We start from the raw sequence: 19,064 nt of genomic DNA, 5'->3' as shown, positions 1-19,064 counted from the left end.
CAGAATTGACGTAGGACTTAGGTGGACTAAGTCCCTATCGAATATATTAGACTTAATTGTGAGTGCCAGCTAGCTCAGAGGTCACTAGAAACGTTCTCGAATAAACAAGAAGGGATTAGTTTCTGACAACCGCATAAACATGACAACTTTGTTTCCCAAGAATAAAACATATCTTCAGAGTCGCGGAAACAATAGATAGATATTTTACTCAGTGAATCGTGCATGCTTCGTTTCATCAGAGGTGCTGAGAAATAGAGAGACAGGAGTTTTCAATAAAAGGATTTATTGAACAGTCTTCTTTCTCATTCAAAAGAATTGAACTGCTACAATCGTAATACTGGCTGTAAAGTATAATGTGTACAGCAGGAAGAGTTTTATAAAATAATACTGTAAACGCATGGTATGGTTTCTAAGCCATAAAATACATACATAAATAACAAAATCTAAAAGTACTCAATTGGTGCTTCTAGAATACGCCTACCCCAATGTACCTAACCTAGGTCTAGTACGAGGGAAGAAGTAAGTGTGGTGTAGCATAGGTTTAGTTTCTTTGCCAAGAATCTATCCAAGATTTCTCTTAGGGTCTAATCAGCTCCGACTTTGGTTTAGAATGAAGGAGGTCTGGTATCTCTGTCTCGGACTCAATTTCCCAACACCCCGCAAGGGGAGCTTGGAAACACTGGAGCTGGATTCTCAGTGAGAGAAAGGCAGCCTCTCTGTGCGTCAGCTGGAGGGTCGGCTTCCTTCGGCACTTGCTGTAGCGAGCTGTGTCAGGCAAGTAGATAGTCGAACTGCTCAAACCACTCTGTGTTTGCTAGGGCAAGTGTGGGCATATTTATACCTTGAAGGTGCCTGGTTTGGCGTAAAGTTGAACATAATAACGGCATCAAAGAAACCCAAGGGAAAGTTGTTCTTTGAAAACGCCATGATTTCTAGGACAAATCAATATTCAAGAAAGGGGATGTCCCTGACTGCTGAAGCCGAGTTTTCCAAGAAATTGTTGTGGCTTTTTGGAACTAGTGGAAGTATCCATGCCTGTATTTGGACTGCATGGCCTATGTCTAAATATGGTTATGATTCCTATGCATATATAATGGCAACGTGAATTATACCTATATAAGGGCATGAATCGGGAAAATTACACTAGGGTCCTAAAACGCTATACAACAACAGTTAGGATTAGAAAGGGTGATATAAAACGAGAAGAGCAAGAAATAAGGGAAGGAACACCAAGTAATAAGGCGCACGAGCAAACATACAGCAACGAATATAGTAGCCAAAATGCAATAAAAGTCACAATAAATAGAAAAAGCAGAATATGTAGGATGCCCTCTATCGACCAGCAAAGCGAGCCAAAAGGGCCAGTAATACAGAAGCATGAAAACTGGAGCAAGAGTCAAAGGAAGCAAAAAACCCGGATACTCTACAGGAAAAGATCAGTAATGTACAAAGGAGTCAAGACATAATGATAATGAAACCACAAACATCATAAATACTCAGGTAGAAAAAGAGGAAAGTGCAGGAAGTGCAAATAACTTGTGGGAAAATACTTCGAAATTAACGTTTTTGCCAGAATATTGCACAAAAGGAAGGCAAGAAATACTAAATAGAGGGAACTGCTTAAGGTTGTTTGAAGAAATCCCAGAGTTAAAAGGAATATCGTCGCATGATCTCGTAGCTGTGGAATTTAAGCATTCCCCGGAAAACCTGGACATAGAAGAGACTTTGACTACCTGGACCTCAAAGGAACTAGTGGACAGAATATATGCAACCATAGTAATATTCAAATCATGGGAATCATACTGAGGCCAAACAAACACCCACGGTGCCCTTACCCCTTCCTAACAAATCAGAAGTATGCAGCTGCAAAAAACAAATAACATGCTTACACAGCGCCCGATCCATTAAGCCACTGGGGCCAACAAATTCAAAAGAAGGTAAGGAAATAGCGAGGCAATCAAACCTTGTACAGTCTACAGATGACAGGACAGACTGTTCCTGGGTGCCAAAAGTTCTTAGTAACACGCGTACCTAACGAATATTCAAACTCACTTACGATGGATAAAAGATGGGGGCAGATAATTCAAGCAAACAAGCAGGACTCAATAAAATCCCTGCGGCAGGGCCACAAGTTGAGGGATAGAAGGCGGAACATGATAAAGATCTGTTCATGGAACGTCCGCAGTGTTCACAATATACACAATATACACTGTGCCAACTGGCACTGGGCAATATACACAGGGGATTATTTACACATGACCGGGCCACGTGGGCCACTGTCAGAATCATCACTTGGTAAAAATAGTAAAAGTAAGAATACATCATGAACTTAGAACACAACCAGTAATCACTGACAGACACTACACTCAGCATCAACCTGTAACATAAATCATATCATACACAGTATCACATAAGGCGAGAAAACTATTCTGCGCCAACCTCATAAGCCTAAACATGGTAGACCATAATCTCGCATTAGGAAATAAACGTACTAACATAAACCGCAGTAGGGAATACATCATACCTAAACCACAGTAGGGAATCAAATAAAACAGCACAGTAGGTAAAACCTCATAATCATAAAATCACATCTATAAGCATAAATCAGGGTGCATAAGACATATCATAGACATTATGTTTCCTAGCACCTATATAAATCACACCAGGGTCTGGCGCCCTACAAACCTAGTAGTCCCCCTGGCCAACTGGTCATCTCTAAGGGGCTCAAATGCCCTCTGTCCATAAGTCAGGGCACTGCCAATGTAGCAGGAGTCAATGGTGCGCACTTTGCGTAGGCCTAAACGTAGCAGCTGTCACTAAGTGCTGCGCAGCTGAGAATAGATGGGGTGAAGGAGTGCGTCTCACTCCTAACTTCAGACATGCCCCTAAAACAAAGAAAGACCTAAACGGTGCAGCTGCCCACTACTTGCTGGGCAGCTGGAAAAGTTTAAATGCAGCATGGGCGCTCAATGGCCCTTGAAACAAATGTGCCAAACATTGGAACCATGCACAGGCTCTAAAAATGCACATGTCCTCATGGAGCGCACTGGCTCCTGAAATAGTCCTGCCACAATAAAGAAAAAGAACTTGCCCCCAACATTGGAGCAACACAGGCTCTCAAAATAATTATGCCCAAACGGTGGAGCCACCTAGACTTTAAGAACAAAAACATGCCCCCTGATCGTTGGAGCTGACCCCTGAAAGATGGGGCCGATCAAAATGGGGCAATGGCACTGTGCCTCGAAGGGTACCAAACAACATGGAGCCCCCACTCACGGGACACAACATGGACGAAGCCCCTACTCACCGGAGCTTTCTGGTGGCTGCACACGGGGCTCCCTCCTCTTCACATTCAGTGAGGGCAGGCACCGGCATTGTGCCTCGAGCCCCCTCCGCCTTCAATTCTCCCTGCAGTGGTTGAACGTGGGGCTTTCCCTGGGACACGGAAGCCCTGCTCGGTATCGGCGTCCCATCACTCGTGACGCTTCCCTTCCTTCATGGAAGCCCCGCCCATGGGAAATATTGCAGGGGTCCTTCTCTCTCAAATGCACCACCACCACCACGGGGCTCTCCCTTAGCACACAGGAGCCCCACACGGCTGCCGGCTACTTCTGGGGACGTGGAGGGGCTTCTCTTGCAAATGCAGAAGTCCCGCCCCTCGTCAAGCGAGACGTTGCCTGACTTCCTCTTTGGGCAATCGGGCCAGGGCGGTGAAACACGGGGTGGGCTCCCACTATAAAATAGGCAAAGTCGCGGGGTGGGCACCCATGCACTAATTAAAATGAAGACGCTGGGTGGACACCTGCTCCCCGACGCGGCAGGGTCTTGAGCCCAAAATGTCCACGGACTCGGTAATTCTCGCTTCGGTGCCTACTCGAATCACAGGTTCACACTCTGCAACTCTGGGCAATAGCTTGCTTAATCTCCACTATGGCCCCCTGCGGCGGGATGCCTGGCTTTCACCTTGGGGATACCCAGTAGGGGCTATCTCACAGGGAAAAACCAGGACGGGTTCCCAATGCAAAGCGCTTTGAGACCTGGCGGTGATATTGCGCTATATAAAAACCCATCCATCCATCCATCCATCCATCCTCCATTAAATAAAAACAAGTGGGGTGGGCACCCGCAAGGCCGGCAATTTCGAGGGAATCCCTATGCTGGGGATTCCCTCATGGCGAGAGGGAGCCTGGTGCACACCTTTTTCCAACAGCTGGGCAAATTAAAAGACAGCTCTGGCTCTAAAAGGTTGCCTAAAGTCCTGGAATAAGAAAATAAAGCCAAAGATTCCATGGCATAGCCCTCCTGGCAAGTCCTCCTGGGTCCCAGCAGCAGCACCTCCTGCATAAATCAGGATCCAAAAGCAAGAACAATTTCATGGGGTCACAGCCCCTTCTTTTATACACTATTTTCCTTGGTTTAAAGTTTAGGCAATTGGAGAACCAGATACAACTGGTTCAGGGGAGCTGTGGAGCTCTTTGTTTTGCTCAGCTCCTCTCGCCCTTTCACAGGACAGGCCAGGGACATCAGACACACCACAGGAGGTGGAGCCAGCATTATGGAGGGATGGCACAGCCCTATTCAGGTCCCAGGTGCAACTCCCATCTACATGAAGAGCTCCCTATTCACCACTGGGCAGACTCATCCTGGCTCCTTGAGCCATCCACATCAGCCAGCCCCTGTCACTCACAAGCCAGACATGCAATTCACATCATGCAGTCAGACACACAGCACACAGAAATGCTAACTTCTAAAAGTGGCATTTCTAAAATACCCATAATAAATCTGGCACACTATTGCGCAGTATTTATTCTCACGAGTTCACACATACTAAACTTGACCCTACACTCCCCTCATATCAGGAACTACCAGGGACACACATATCCTCAATGCCATCCTATGGGAGGGCAAGCCCATCTCACCACACGCACTCAGAGTGCGCACGCACTTTACACGGTGCCACAGTGCTAAAGTGCGCAGAGACCTAAAATCACTACCAAGTCCAACAAGACTCATTCCAAGTTTGCCCACGCATAGAACGTGACCACCACCCGCACATCACAAACCTAAATATAAACCTGGCCCGGGCGCAAAAAATAATCACGCTGTGACAATACGCATAAAAGTTTAACTTGAGGATATTAGGATGGCGAGGACTACATTTGATGACCATAATGAACTCTCTTAAAGAACACATGAGTCAAATAGGCCCCCCAATGAAATCAAATAAAAACCTGCGAAGACCTGTGTCTCTTCCTTACCCGGAACTTTCCAGCTTTTAATAGAAACAGAAAAAGGACAAACATCAGAAGGGATCCATGGTTTAACCTTGCTACGAGACGAAAAGAGAACGATGGCAAAAGAGGTACGAATTCACACTATAGCGGCTAAATTGGGTAAGAATACAAATAAGAATAAACTAAAGGATCATTAATAACAAGACAAAGGGAAAAGAATTACAAGAAGCGGGAATTGGTGAAAAATTCTGGATACAGCATGTACACAATAGGGACAGCAATGCGAGGAATGATAAGTGCGTAATGGCAACAGACTACTCAAAATCCCCAAAAGATCTAAGACCTGAAGGAGAAGAATACACCAGTGAAGTAGAGAGCTGCAATGATTTAAAGGACCTGACTGACAAAAAGCAAATGAGAGGAATAATAAAAAGATTAAAAACGGAGGGGGGTCAGGCCCGAATGCAATGCCCAATGCACTATTTAAACATGCTCTGGATTTTTGGGCTGATTACCTTGCGCCTTTGTTTAATCAGATCTACAGACAGAACATTGTCCCCAAATCTTGGAAAGGGAACATTATTCATCCAGTATTTAAGCAGGGAGACCACAACAATCCAGAAAATTACAGATTGATATCATTGATGGATGTTGAGGCCAAACTATACAGATCATGCCTATTTCGCCACCTGCACGATTGGATGGATAAGACAAACATAATCCCCATGTCCCAAACCGGCTTCAGACCAGGCATGGGCACTTCAACAAACTTGGCCATGTTGGCACTTTTAATAAAAAAAGCAAGAAGAAAGGACAACACGGTTATTTGTATGCTTTGTTGACTTGAAAGCCACATTCGACAAAGTAAGTAGAAAATGCCTCAGGGAAAAATTAAGAGCATGGGGGCTACCGAGCAAACTACTGGATGCAATAACAACCCTGCAAAGTGACTCTTGGGCAAGATTGAAACTAGGTGATGGACGTAGTACCACCAGTATATACACTCAGCAAGGCCTAAAACAAGGCTGCGTCCTTGCCCAAAGCGTATTCAATTTTTTTATGGCATATATCAGTAAACACATGCAAGCAGCCGATTGCCATTCGCCAAACTTAGTTAATGAGCCAATACCCTTCTTACAGTACGCAGACGATATAGTGGTGCTGAGACAAAGCCCCATCGGGCTACAAAGTGCAATAAAGAAATTAGTCACCTATCTGGATGGAGACACCTTGGAATTAATTGGTCTTGTGGACCCTAAAAAAACAAGTTCAAATGGTTCGTAAAGGGACTAAAATTGAAAAACAAGCGGCCTATAAACACCTTGGCTTAAAAATGGGGAGAGGCCCCACACAGAAGGAACACAAAATGGACCTAAAAGCAAAATCTCAATCGTCATTTTTTGCGTACAAATTATTGAACAAAAACTGGGTTGCCCGAACCATGCGCATCTTTTAAAAGTGATGGCCGCACAAATAGTACCGACATTGTCATATGCCCTTGTAGCCTGGTGTGGTAAGGAGGTGGAACTGCTAAACTAACTTCAGACAAAGGTTTATAAAGCCGCTTTTAATTTACCAAGGTCTGCTACCCCAGCACAGATCCGGCAGGAATTTGGCCTTCAATATCAGACATTTTGGAGCATGAGCGGCTTTGTGAAATTACGCCACAACTTCCGTGCATCTGAACTGGGGACATTGAACAATCTATACTGGAAACAAATCGAAATCCAGATGATCAGGACATTTCACCCTAATGGGGAGCCTATCTGAGAAAATCATTGGTGGAACTTGCTATGCAAATGACATGGGACAACCAGAGAGACCGGGCAGCTTTTGGCAAATTGGCAAATAAGAAGGCAAAGAAGAAAATAACAACTTCAAAACGTAGACATGGGTGGACCGTGATTAACTCTCACACATGAATAAAGCTGCAGACCTACTTAGTAACTTATTTCAGTGAGGAATTAAAAAAAAGTTTCACCAATTACCGTTTAGACCTGCATGATTCAAAAGATCTGCAACTGTGTCAGTACACTATATCGTCCCTTACCATATCTTGCTTGTAGAGACCTAGTGGAATTTCGCAGGAACGCAAGGGACCAACTTCCCAAATAACTATCTTAATCTTGTATTTTTAAACTCACTACAAGGTATAAATTATAAATCAGCGAGGAGGGCCTAGGTACTGGACGCTGTTGGATTCTTGCTGTCGACCTGTGAATCAACAAGTGAAAGTCTTTAAGACTCTTTAGACCTTCTTCATACGTCAACTACAGTCTTTTAGTATGTTCTAGGCCTATATTAGGGAAATTATTTCTATCATTCGCCTACCTGCGTTCAGTAGTTAACTCGTCTGCCTCCAGTATTTCTTCTGTAGCTTTGGGAGTTTGTTGAGATGACTAGTTCTCTAGATGTAGTGTTTAAATCTGTGTTTGTAGACAAGCTAAATTATAAAATAAAATATTACCTCTATTCCTTATGTTATTTGAATACCTATTTCCTTAAACAGTACTCTACTCAATTATTCTAACAGTCTATGAACTTACTTAGATTGATCACCTTTATCCTGTTGTCTCTGTTGTTTACCTTTTTAAAAGAGAATGGAAAGAGAACAAACCACAAAATTCGCAAAAAACACATTGCTTATATAATCACCTTGTAAACTCCCTTTGATTGTTAACATACATAAATCATTTTTTAAAACAAACTCCTTTGGGAATAAAACAGAAAAGTCTCTTAAGAGACTCTAGTGACTCCTTTTTAACCGGTTCCCTTTAAAATGTCTTCTTTCAATCCCAATATGTAACTTCTATGCAGAGAAGTTCCAAAAATTGTTCACTTGTGTTTACCTTTCTTGTGAAGGGCGCAGAAATGGATTTAAATGTACTTATCTCCTTCGTTCTGTTTTTCTTTGTAGCGGTGGATCCTTTTTCATGATCGAGGGCTAAGGAGAATCAGAAGGCTGAAATCCGGTGTTGCGCACGATGAGCTTCAAATCAGGTAAGCGAGAGGATTTCCAAGCCGCCCAGAGAAACTGGTAGAAGGCAAAGCGCCTTCTCGAAGAAATGGCACTCTACTAGGGCTCCTGACTCATTGAATCACCAGGAATGCCTAGAGACCCACCCTGTTGGACTTGGCCCTTATGGCAGGTTCACCCCTAGACTTTTTGCTTTAATTGTGACCCTGTGTTAGTGATTTTTGGGTCTCTGCGCACTTTCACTGTGTCCCAGTGGAAAGTGCGTGCGCACTCTGAGTGCATGTGATGAGATAGGCCTGCCCTCCCATAGGAATGCATGGGGAATGTAAGTGTCCCTGGTAGTTCCTGATGCGTGGGCTGTACAGGTTCGAATTTGGTATGTGCGAACTCGTGAGAGTGAATGCTTCGCAATGGTGTGTGTTGCATGAGTGTGTCATATGTAGAAATGCCATTTCCAGGAGTTGGCATATTAGTGTAAAATATGCCTGGCGTGTGATTGGCTGGAGCAGGCTGGTGAGCCTGGCTCCAGGAAGGCTGGATGGGTCTGCCCCGGTGGTGAGTGGGAGATTAGCATGAGTGATGTGTGGGAGGAGTGTACCTGTGTCCTGGATGGGCTGGGTTTTCCCCACACAATGCTGGCTCCGCCCCCCTGTGGTGTGTCTAACGACCCTAGCCTCCCCAGTGAATGAAATGGGTGGTTGGGACATCAAGAGTGCTCCCAAACCAGCTGCGACTGGTTTCTCCCCCACCCTGCACCCTGAAACAAAGGATTTGTTAGTATAAGAAAGGGCTGTGTCCCCTTAGAAAATGTTCTCTTTTCTGATCCTGCCAGAGGGAGCTGTTGCTGCTGCTGGGGCCAGGAGGACCGCCACTTGGGGTGTCTCCCTGCCTGGAGACCCAGTGTGCTGGCTCTGGCCCAGCCTTGCCCCCCCTGCCTGCCTCCAGCCCCTGCTGGAGCTTGTGCTGTGCCTACAGCCCTGAGAGCGCTGCTCTCTGTCCTTCAGCGCTGGGGAGTGCTGAGATTCCTTGCCTAGCGCTTGAGAGCGCTTTATTTGGCTTCTAGCACTAAGGAGCGCTTTGCCTGCCTAGCGAGTGCCCACCTCGCTTATTTTTGATTAATTTGCCCCCTGGCAGGTGCCCACCCTGCCAGGGACCTTGCCGCCCGTTTTCGCTTTTACCTCGAGGGAGCCCACTCCTCGGTAAATTGATCCCCGCCTACGAGTGCCTGGAACGGGCCGCCGCGCTGCCCGCGACGACCCGGAAGTAGTTGGTCGGCCGGCCAATCCAAGCGCGGCCCGACGGAAGTCCCGCCCCCGCAGCCGCGACCCGGAAGTCAGGCAGGCCGGGGCAGGAGACAGGCAGGCGGAAGCTACCTGCCGGGGCTCGCATGCGAAGAGAGAGCCCCGGGGTAAATCAGCAGAGGCGCGGCCGCCGGCGAGGCCCCGGAGGAAGGGAGCCCCGCCCGCGGCACCGGAGGAGCAGCCGGAGCACAAGGGACGAGCCCCGCCGAGAAGGACCCCAACGCCTGCAGAGTCCCCCGAGGATAGCCCGGTGAGTGTAGAAGGGCTGGGGGACTCCCGCGGGGTATTTTGCTGTCTCGAGTCCGGGAGGGACTCCAACCAAGGCAGCATTTGTTTGTTGGAGCCACGAGGCTCCGGGGGCAGTTTCCTTTCCCTGTTGAGCGGCCCCAGTTGGCAGAGGGCCGCTCCAGCATCTCCGGGGGCAGTTGTGTCCTTTGAGTCCCCAGGAGGGGGACTCCACCAAGGCGGCACACTTGTGTAGAGCCCAGTGAGGCTCTGGAGGGCCACATTTATTTCTTAGGGCCCGGAGAGAGGCTCCAGGCGCCAAAGTTGTTTTGAAGAGCCAGAGAGGCTCTTGAGCCCCCCATTGTTGTTTAAGAGCCCAGAGAGGCTCAGGGGCCATTTGTTTATTCAGAGCCCAGCGAGGCTCCAAGGGGACAGTCATTCTGCAGAGCCTGTGAGGCTCCCCCAGCGTGTTGGCCCCATCATTGTGCTACCCAGTTGCCCAGCACTTTGTGGGCAACTGCCACGTTTAGGACCCTGACACTTTGGACACAGGGCATCCTAGCCCCAACAAGGCCAGAGGGCCTAGGGACAGTCACAGGTGGTGACTAATGTGATTTTGCGCTATATTGGTTTCTGCACCTCTGAATGTGTTGAGAATACGTCATGTGCCTTGTCTTACACCTCTGAATGTATTGTTGGTGCATCATGTGTTTTCCTTCCCTGCACCTCTGAATGTGTGTTTATGCATCATGTGCCCTGTTCTACACCGCTGAATGTTTTTATGCATCATGTGCCTTGCTCTTACACCGCTGAATGTATTTTGTGCATCATGTGTTATCTGCACCTCTGAATGTGTTTAGGCGTCATGTGTTTTGTTTCCAGGTCTATACCCCTAAATGTATGGTGATATTTAGTTGGTTGTTTTCTCCTAGTGCAGGTGGTGCTAGTGAGGTCCTGGTTCCCTGCGTGACCTGTTCCTAAGGTGGTTAGGATTGCGTAGGTGGTACTTACCTGGTTACCAGTAGTTACTGGTTGTGTACTTTATGTTCTAATTTGTGCTAAAGTGATTTATATTCTATGTTCTAAGTGCTAATTCTACCAAGTGCTAAGTTCTATAAGTGCTGATTTCTGACAGAGGTCCAGGTGGCCCTGTCTTGTACATATCCCCTGTAAATTCTGCCCGTGCCTCTGGCACATTGTAAAGTGTGTGTTCTATCTAATGTGTTTTGGTTTAATACAAAGGCTATTTTTTTATATAACCTTGTGTGGAGTTTCCTTTGTGGTGGGCCTTGGGTGTTGTTGCTGGGGTGCGTGCGCAAACACTTAACTTACATCGCCTCCAAGTTTAGCCTTGCTGCTCGCGCCACGTTACCTAGAGGGTGAGTAGGGGTTATCTTGGCGTGTAACTCCCTTGCCCTGACTTAGGAGTGGTGGTCTCTGACTGACTTTGGCGCAAGCCCTGGCCAGCCAGGGATCCCATTTCTAACATTGGCGGCAAGCGGTGAGGATAAGGATTTGTGTTTGCGTTGTACCACAGTGGCGACAGGCCGCACTTCAAAGCTCTACATTTTAGATGACCACATTTTTGGGGATTATTGTTCTTGAAGTTCCATTATTTGCTTCTCCTGAAGAGTGTCATTTTATAATTGTGTCCCGTACATTTGTCCCCCGCCCTGCTTCCAGAGTTTGGTACCTGTGTCGCTTTTGGTCAGGTTGAGAAGTCAGGGGTGGTAGAAACTGCCTTACCGATCCGAGGAGAGGGTGTGTGTGGATGAATGGTGTGTTTTCCTGGACGCATGAGTATGAGTTCTCTTTCATAAGGAGAGTGTTGAAGTTTTGGAATTGTGTACTCTTACTTCAGATTGCAAGGTCCCTTGTGTTGCACGTGTCTGTGAGCATCCTGTTAAGATGAAATCTCCTTTTAACCTCTGTGGCCTGTTTAAGTACAGTGTGCATGAGTTGGTACGGTTTTGTGAGGAGAGAGACATCCCAGTGAGTGAGTCAGACACCCAGTCCAAGCTTAGGGATAACATGATCCTATGGCAGAAGGATGACTGGGAGCGTGAGCACAGTGAGAGAGAGAGGGCCCGGGCCGCACACCATGAGGGTGGTGAGTCTGAGGGGAGCCCTGAAGAGTCTGATGTGGAGAGTGAGTTTGACAGTGGATGGGCGCCAGCAGAGAGCGAGGACCCCATAGATAGGGAGTCCCTTGCTGGGTCCAGTGTAGGAGGCAGCGCCTCATCCCTTTCCCGGTCCCTGTCCCCAGAGGAGTGGGTAGATAGGAGGGAAGAGAGGGAGCACCAGCTGGCCATGGAGAAGCTCAGGTTAGAGCATGCCAGGGAGATAGCGCAGCTGGGTGTTCAGGAGCGGATGGCGGAGGCTGAGAGGGCCTTTGTCAGAGAGAGATTAGCTCAGGAGGGTAGATTGTCCCCTGAGCACAGTTGTAATTGTCTGGATTCCCCAGGGAGGGTGGAGTCCAGTGGTGGCAGCGAATTAAGTGTCAGTGTAGACAGTCCAAATCCCAGTTCCCCAAGTATGGTTCCTGTTTCCCCAGAGGAGGAGAATAGATTGAGGTTTAGGAACCTTAGGAAACCGTCTCATCAGTCTTGGGAAGATTTTGTGGATGATTGTTGTGGAGCCCTGTGTGATTGGGTACAGGAGCCCACGAAATGTGATTGGGACATATTGTTCGATATGTTTCTCAGAGAGCAGATGCTCAGTGTTGTTTATCCAGGTTTGCGCCAACACCTAGTAGGGTGTGGATTGTCTGAACCATATGAACTGGCAGAGGAAGCAGACCGCTGGGAAGGTACCAGGGGTTCTGTAGAGTCATTGGTGAGTGATTCCGACAGTAGTAGTACAGGTAGCTTCCAGCCCCGCGTGGTGGGAGCGGCTCTGTGTAGCCCAGCTAGGTCCCAGTATAGTGAGAAGGGTGGAGAGGCTGACTACCTGGTTCAGTGGAGCAGGAGTCAGTGGGAGGCTGAGAGTCCCCAGAGGCCCGAAGCCCTCTCTCAGAACCTGGGTGGTTTCTTGAGGGAACACCAGGTTAGGGACCTAGGCTGTCCTGTTAGTACACTTGAGGAGGATCTCCTAGTGTCTAGGGAACCTAGAGCGTCTGTAATTAGAGCTCCAGGGGTTCCAGTGTCCGGCAGTGTCGCTCCAGTTGGGAGGGCACAGAAGTCTGAAGTGAGGGGTGATTGGGGGATGAGTTTCCCAGTGGATGCACCAGTGAACCAGGGACTAGCCAGTTGGGCTAGATCTTCTTGGGGGGACCCGGGTGGCGACACTTCTGGTCTGGGGGATCGTCACGCACTGTCAGGTGGACAGGGGACGGGAGATCTGCGCCAGACAGACAGTCACACAACAGATGTGTCATTTGTTAGCCTCAGGGAGATTGTGTGTGAATCCCCAGAAGTCCTGGAGTGCCAGGCATTTGTTCCACCAAAGGTTTTAGACCGGAGGTGGGGAGGCCAGGTTCAGGGTCAGCCTGACCTGAAGGGTAGGACGACTGTAACCAGTGTCCTGACCGGTTCTTCTTCCAGAGAACCTTCTCCAGTTGGGAGAGGGCAGACCTCTGGAAGGGGGTGCAGAGGGTGGGAGAGCGCACCTCTGACCCTGGTGTAGCCTGAGGGGTTAAACCCTGGGTTGGAATGGCGTGCTAGGTGTACCCCTCGCCGGAGGAGGAGGAACCCTAGGAGAAGAGGTAGGGGGAGGAGAGCCTTCCCTGAGACTCCTGGTCCGCCTGAGGTTGTAGACCCTAGGCTGGAGAACCAGTGGCAGTCTGGTCCTGTCTTGCAGACAGGGAGAGTGGAGAATGGCTACTATGTGCCAGGGGTTACTACCCCCCGCTCTGCGAATTGGCAGGGACCGGTGGCACCTGGGTGGCCCAGGGCCTGGTCCGGGCCGCGGACAGCTTGGGAGTACCAGTGGGGTAGCCCAGTTGTTCCAGACAGTGGTTTGAGAAGGAATCCCATGGGTTCACTGTGGCGTAGAACAGGAGGGTGTCCCTGCAGTTGCGGGCCCGCGTCCGTGTTCTATCGCCCCAAGCAGGGAAGTCCATCCCGGTGGTGATTGTTCTCCCCTGCGTTTTGGCTGGAAGGGGGTCGTGTTGGACTTGGCCCTTATGGCAGGTTCACCCCTAGACTTTTTGCTTTAATTGTGACCCTGTGTTAGTGATTTTTGGGTCTCTGCGCACTTTCACTGTGTCCCAGTGGAAAGTGCGTGCGCACTCTGAGTGCATGTGATGAGATAGGCCTGCCCTCCCATAGGAATGCATGGGAATGTAAGTGTCCCTGGTAGTTCCTGATGCGTGGGGTGTACAGGTTCGAATTTGGTATGTGCGAACTCGTGAGAGTGAATGCTTCGCAATGGTGTGTGTTGCATGAGTGTGTCATATGTAGAAATGCCATTTCCAGGAGTTGGCATAATAGTGTAAAATATGCCTGGCGTGTGATTGGCTGGAGCCGGCTGGTGAGCCTGGCTCCAGGAAGGCTGGATGGGTCTGCCCCGGTGGTGAGTGGGAGATTAGCATGAGTGATGTGTGGGAGGAGTGTACCTGTGTCCTGGATGGGCTGGGTTTTCCCCACACAATGCTGGCTCCGCCCCCCTGTGGTGTGTCTAACGACCCTAGCCTCCCCAGTGAATGAAATGGGTGGTTGGGACATCAAGAGTGCTCCCAAACCAGCTGCGACTGGTTTCTCCCCCACCCTGCACCCTGAAACAAAGGATTTGTTAGTATAAGAAGGGGCTGTGTCCCCTTAGAAAATGTTCTCTTTTCTGATCCTGCCAGAGGGGGCTGTTGCTGCTGCTGGGGCCAGGAGGACCACCACTTGGTGTGTCTCCCTGCCTGGAGACCCAGTGTGCTGGCTCTGGCCCAGCCTTGCCCCCCCTGCCTGCCTCCAGCCCCTGCTGGAGCTTGTGCTGTGCCTACAGCCCTGAGAGCGCTGCTCTCTGCCCTTCAGCGCTGGGGAGTGCTGAGATTCCTTGCCTAGCGCTTGAGAGCGCTTTATTTGGCTTCTAGCACTAAGGAGCGCTTTGCCTGCCTAGCGAGTGCCCACCTCGCTTATTTTTGATTAATTTGCCCCCTGGCAGGTGCCCACCCTGCCAGGGACCTTGCCGCCCGTTTTCGCTTTTACCTCGAGGGAGCCCACTCCTCGGTAAATTGATCCCCGCCTACGAGTGCCTGGAACGGGCCGCCGCGCTGCCCGCGACGACCCGGAAGCAGTTGGTCGGCCGGCCAATCCAAGCGCGGCCCGACGGAAGTCCCGCCCCCGCAGCCGCTACCCGGAAGTCAGGCAGGCCGGGGCAGGAGAGAGGCAGGCGGAAGCTACCTGCCGGGGCTCGCATGCGAAGAGAGAGCCCCGGGGTAAATCAGCAGAGGCGCGGCCGCCGGCGAGGCCCCGGAGGAAGGGAGCCCCGCCCGCGGCACTGGAGGAGCAGCCGGAGCACAAGGGACGAGCCCCGCCGAGAAGGACCCCAACGCCTGCAGAGTCCCCCGAGGATAGCCCGGTGAGTGTAGAAGGGCTGGGGGACTCCCGCGGGGTATTTTGCTGTCTCGAGTCCGGGAGGGACTCCAACCAAGGCAGCATTTGTTTGTTGGAGCCACGAGGCTCCGGGGGCAGTTTCCTTTCCCTGTTGAGCGGCCCCAGTTGGCAGAGGGCCGCTCCAGCATCTCCGGGGGCAGTTGTGTCCTTTGAGTCCCCAGGAGGGGGACTCCACCAAGGCGGCACACTTGTGTAGAGCCCAGTGAGGCTCTGGAGGGCCACATTTATTTCTTAGGGCCCGGAGAGAGGCTCCAGGTGCCAAAGTTGTTTTGAAGAGCCCAGAGAGGCTCTTGAGCCCCCCATTGTTGTTTAAGAGCCCAGAGAGGCTCAGGGGCCATTTGTTTATTCAGAGCCCAGCGAGGCTCCAAGGGGACAGTCATTCTGCAGAGCCTGTGAGGGTCCCCCAGCGTGTTGGCCCCATCATTGTGCTACCCAGTTGCCCAGCACTTTGTGGGCAACTGCCACGTTTAGGACCCTGACACTTTGGACACAGGGCGTCCTAGCCCCAACAAGGCCAGAGGGCCTAGGGACAGTCACAGGTGGTGACTAATGTGATTTTGCGCTATTTTGGTTTCTGCACCTCTGAATGTGTTGAGAATACGTCATGTGCCTTGTCTTACACCTCTGAAAGTATTGTTGGTGCATCATGTGTTTTCCTTCCCTGCACCTCTGAATGTGTGTTTATGCATCATGTGCCCTGTTCTACACCGCTGAATGTTTTTATGCATCATGTGCCTTGCTCTTACACCGCTGAATGTATTTTGTGCATCATGTGTTATCTGCACCTCTGAATGTGTTTAGGCGTCATGTGTTTTGTTTCCAGGTCTATACCCCTAAATGTATGGTGATATTTAGTTGGTTGTTTTCTCCTAGTGCAGGTGGTGCTAGTGAGGTCCTGGTTCCCTGCGTGACCTGTTCCTAAGGTGGTTAGGATTGCGTAGGTGGTACTTACCTGGTTACCAGTAGTTACTGGTTGTGTACTTTATGTTCTAATTTGTGCTAAAGTGATTTATGTTCTATGTTCTAAGTGATAATTCTACCAAGTGCTAAGTTCTATAAGTGCTGATTCCTGACAGTGGTCCAGGTGGCCCTGTCTTGTACATATCCCCTGTAAATTCTGCCCGTGCCTCTGGCACATTGTAAAGTGTGTGTTCTATCTAATGTGTTTTGGTTTAATACAAAGGCTATTTTTATATATAACCTTGTGTGGAGTTTCCTTTGTGGTGGGCCTTGGGTGTTGTTGCTGGGGTGCGTGCGCAAATACTTAACTCACATCGCCTCCAAGTTTAGCCTTGCTGCTCGCGCCACGTTACCTAGAGGGTGAGTAGGGGTTATCTTGGCGTGTAACTCCCTTGCCCTGACTTAAAGTGGTGGTCTCTGACTGACTTTGGCGCAAGCCCTGGCCAGCCAGGGATCCCATTTCTAGCACACCCTGTTTTTAGTATATCAACAAGGAGCAAGAATAAAGTAATTCCGCCCAATAGTCAGATATTTTTAACCCACACCACTCCACCAACACACACCACGGCACCACACAAAGTCCTTCACCTAAAGTGCTCCTACATAGTTCGCAAGTCGCAGCACGCTCCAAACCCGCAGCGGGTTGAGAGGACCCCTATGAGGAAGCATGTCACCGTGAGGAAACTCCGGCGAGTGAGGGGACTAAAGAAAAAGAATAATTTTTTCCTTTTATAAGATCACATCCATCATTGATAGTGATCTTCTCTACTTGCTAGGTTCTCTATTCGGCATCCCGGATTTTGTTTTTTTCACATATTAGATTAGGAGGGTGAACCTAGCATCCTTCCCTCTGACTCCCCCCCTTCTTTTGTGTTGCGGCTTTTATAGCCAGCCGCACCCAAGCCTTTACACGCACCGTCACGTCCTGCATGCGGTAGGCGGTACGCACAGAGTCTTCCAGGTGTCATGGCCTCAAAGTAAGTCATGTGGTGAGAGCAAGCAGTGAATAAATAAAACAAAGTCCTGTTCTGGCTTCTTTCACGAGTTTCAAAATTGCCTTTAAGTTACAGTTCGCTTTGTGAAACAAAACAGTGTGACTTGACAAAGCATCTTCAAGCCAGAGATCGCTTTGCTACAGAAATGATGTTAACTTGACAAAGCCATTGTAAAACATTACCAAATACTTCCAAGCAGTCAAAAGTATAACACATTATAAACACATTTTCACTACACCTTAGTCTTACTGAAATACTGATAACGGAGTGCTGGTGCACGGGAATGGGGTGGGTTTTTTCAGTAATGAAGTCTGGTTACGAAATATCCGGCCGTACTTCATGACAAACCGTCCTGGAAAAGCAACCAACAAGCAACACGCTGTGATTATGCGGTTTTTGTAACGAAACATTAACTCACTTTCTTTGTACTTGCCCTGCAACTAAGTAAATAAGGAGGAGGCTTTTAAAACCAATTTTAACAAATTCAACATTCACACATGCAGGCAAGCTGTGATACGTTGGTTGGAAAACTCCTCTATAATCTTGGCGTGCCGGGGATAAAATATCTGGCAAAAGTAAAAAAACGTTTAAGGCAAGCCAATTTAGAGGAGATTGATAAAGCATGAACAAGGACGGCAGGGGCTTTAAATACCGCTCTCCTTCACTAGCCCAAGTAGAACAAAGACTGGGATCCTATTCCATAAGAAAACAGGAATACAGAAATAGTGGCTGACCAAAGTCTACCGGAAAGTTTGGCATTTTATATGGACATTTTACCAGTGGCATTGCAAAACTGGAGGGGCCCCCCGGCAAAACACATCGAGTGCCCCCCCTCAACCCCCGGCGGCGCGGCCCCTTCGCCTACCACTTTGCCCTACTGCCCAAACTTCTGGCATATTGAAACCTCCAACATTTAAATGAAATGCCTCTATATTGTCATTCTCAAAGTTTTAATGAGAAAGAGGGAAATCCTTTTAATATATAAGCTATGGCATTTGTAACAATATTGTCTAAAGCAGATTATTTAACTGAGGCAGCAATCAGAACGATCATATTGACTAAGGAACTGCAGCAATAAGAACAATGTCAACAAGCGATCCTATTGTATCTGGAATGGTAGCAACCAGAACAATGCCAAAGAGCGGTCCTATTGTCTCAGGAACTGCCAATGACTGCAGAATAACCATGAAGGGTCTGGATTAGAATTGACATTAATGGACAATAACATGAAACTTTGAAAGACAAACCCAAAACTGCAATTCCATCAAAACTCAACTGACAATTATTGGTGGGTTGTGACATTTGAAAGAGGTGTAGAGTAAACGTTCTGTGGGACTGCACCAAGGCGTGCGAGCACAGCTCGCAAACCCGAAAAAGTAAAAGGGTGGGTAAATGGTGCATTTTCAAGCAATTGTGAAAGTATAGTAAGTACATTAATAAAGGGATGTCATATAACAACAACATGGTAGCTGCTTATTCAGTATAACCACAGAGCTTAATAACAGACTTCAAGATACATTGTTGAGAACCCCCCAGATTTTTTTTATTTAAACTGCAAACAACTAAACAAACAACTAAACAGGTCACAAACTAGCAGCATTCAATAAGAATCTTATGATTAATGTATTGTTCACTTTCTGTAGACAAAATCTAGAGAAGTAGTCACTCTACACTTCAAAAAGTGTTAATGTTTATTTAGCAGGAACGCAATCCGAAAGTATTTGTGGCTGGCTTTACATGAGCGTGACAGTCAGTACTCAGAGGACACAGTCAGTATCAGTCAGTGTCCTCCCTCCAGTCCTCATACACACAAAGTCAAGCACTGACTG

This window comes from Lissotriton vulgaris, chromosome 8 (assembly GCF_964263255.1).
Source record: "Lissotriton vulgaris chromosome 8, aLisVul1.2, whole genome shotgun sequence".
In the NCBI taxonomy this organism is placed as follows: Eukaryota; Metazoa; Chordata; class Amphibia; order Caudata; family Salamandridae; genus Lissotriton; species Lissotriton vulgaris.
Note: the sequence above shows the minus strand (reverse complement) of the source record.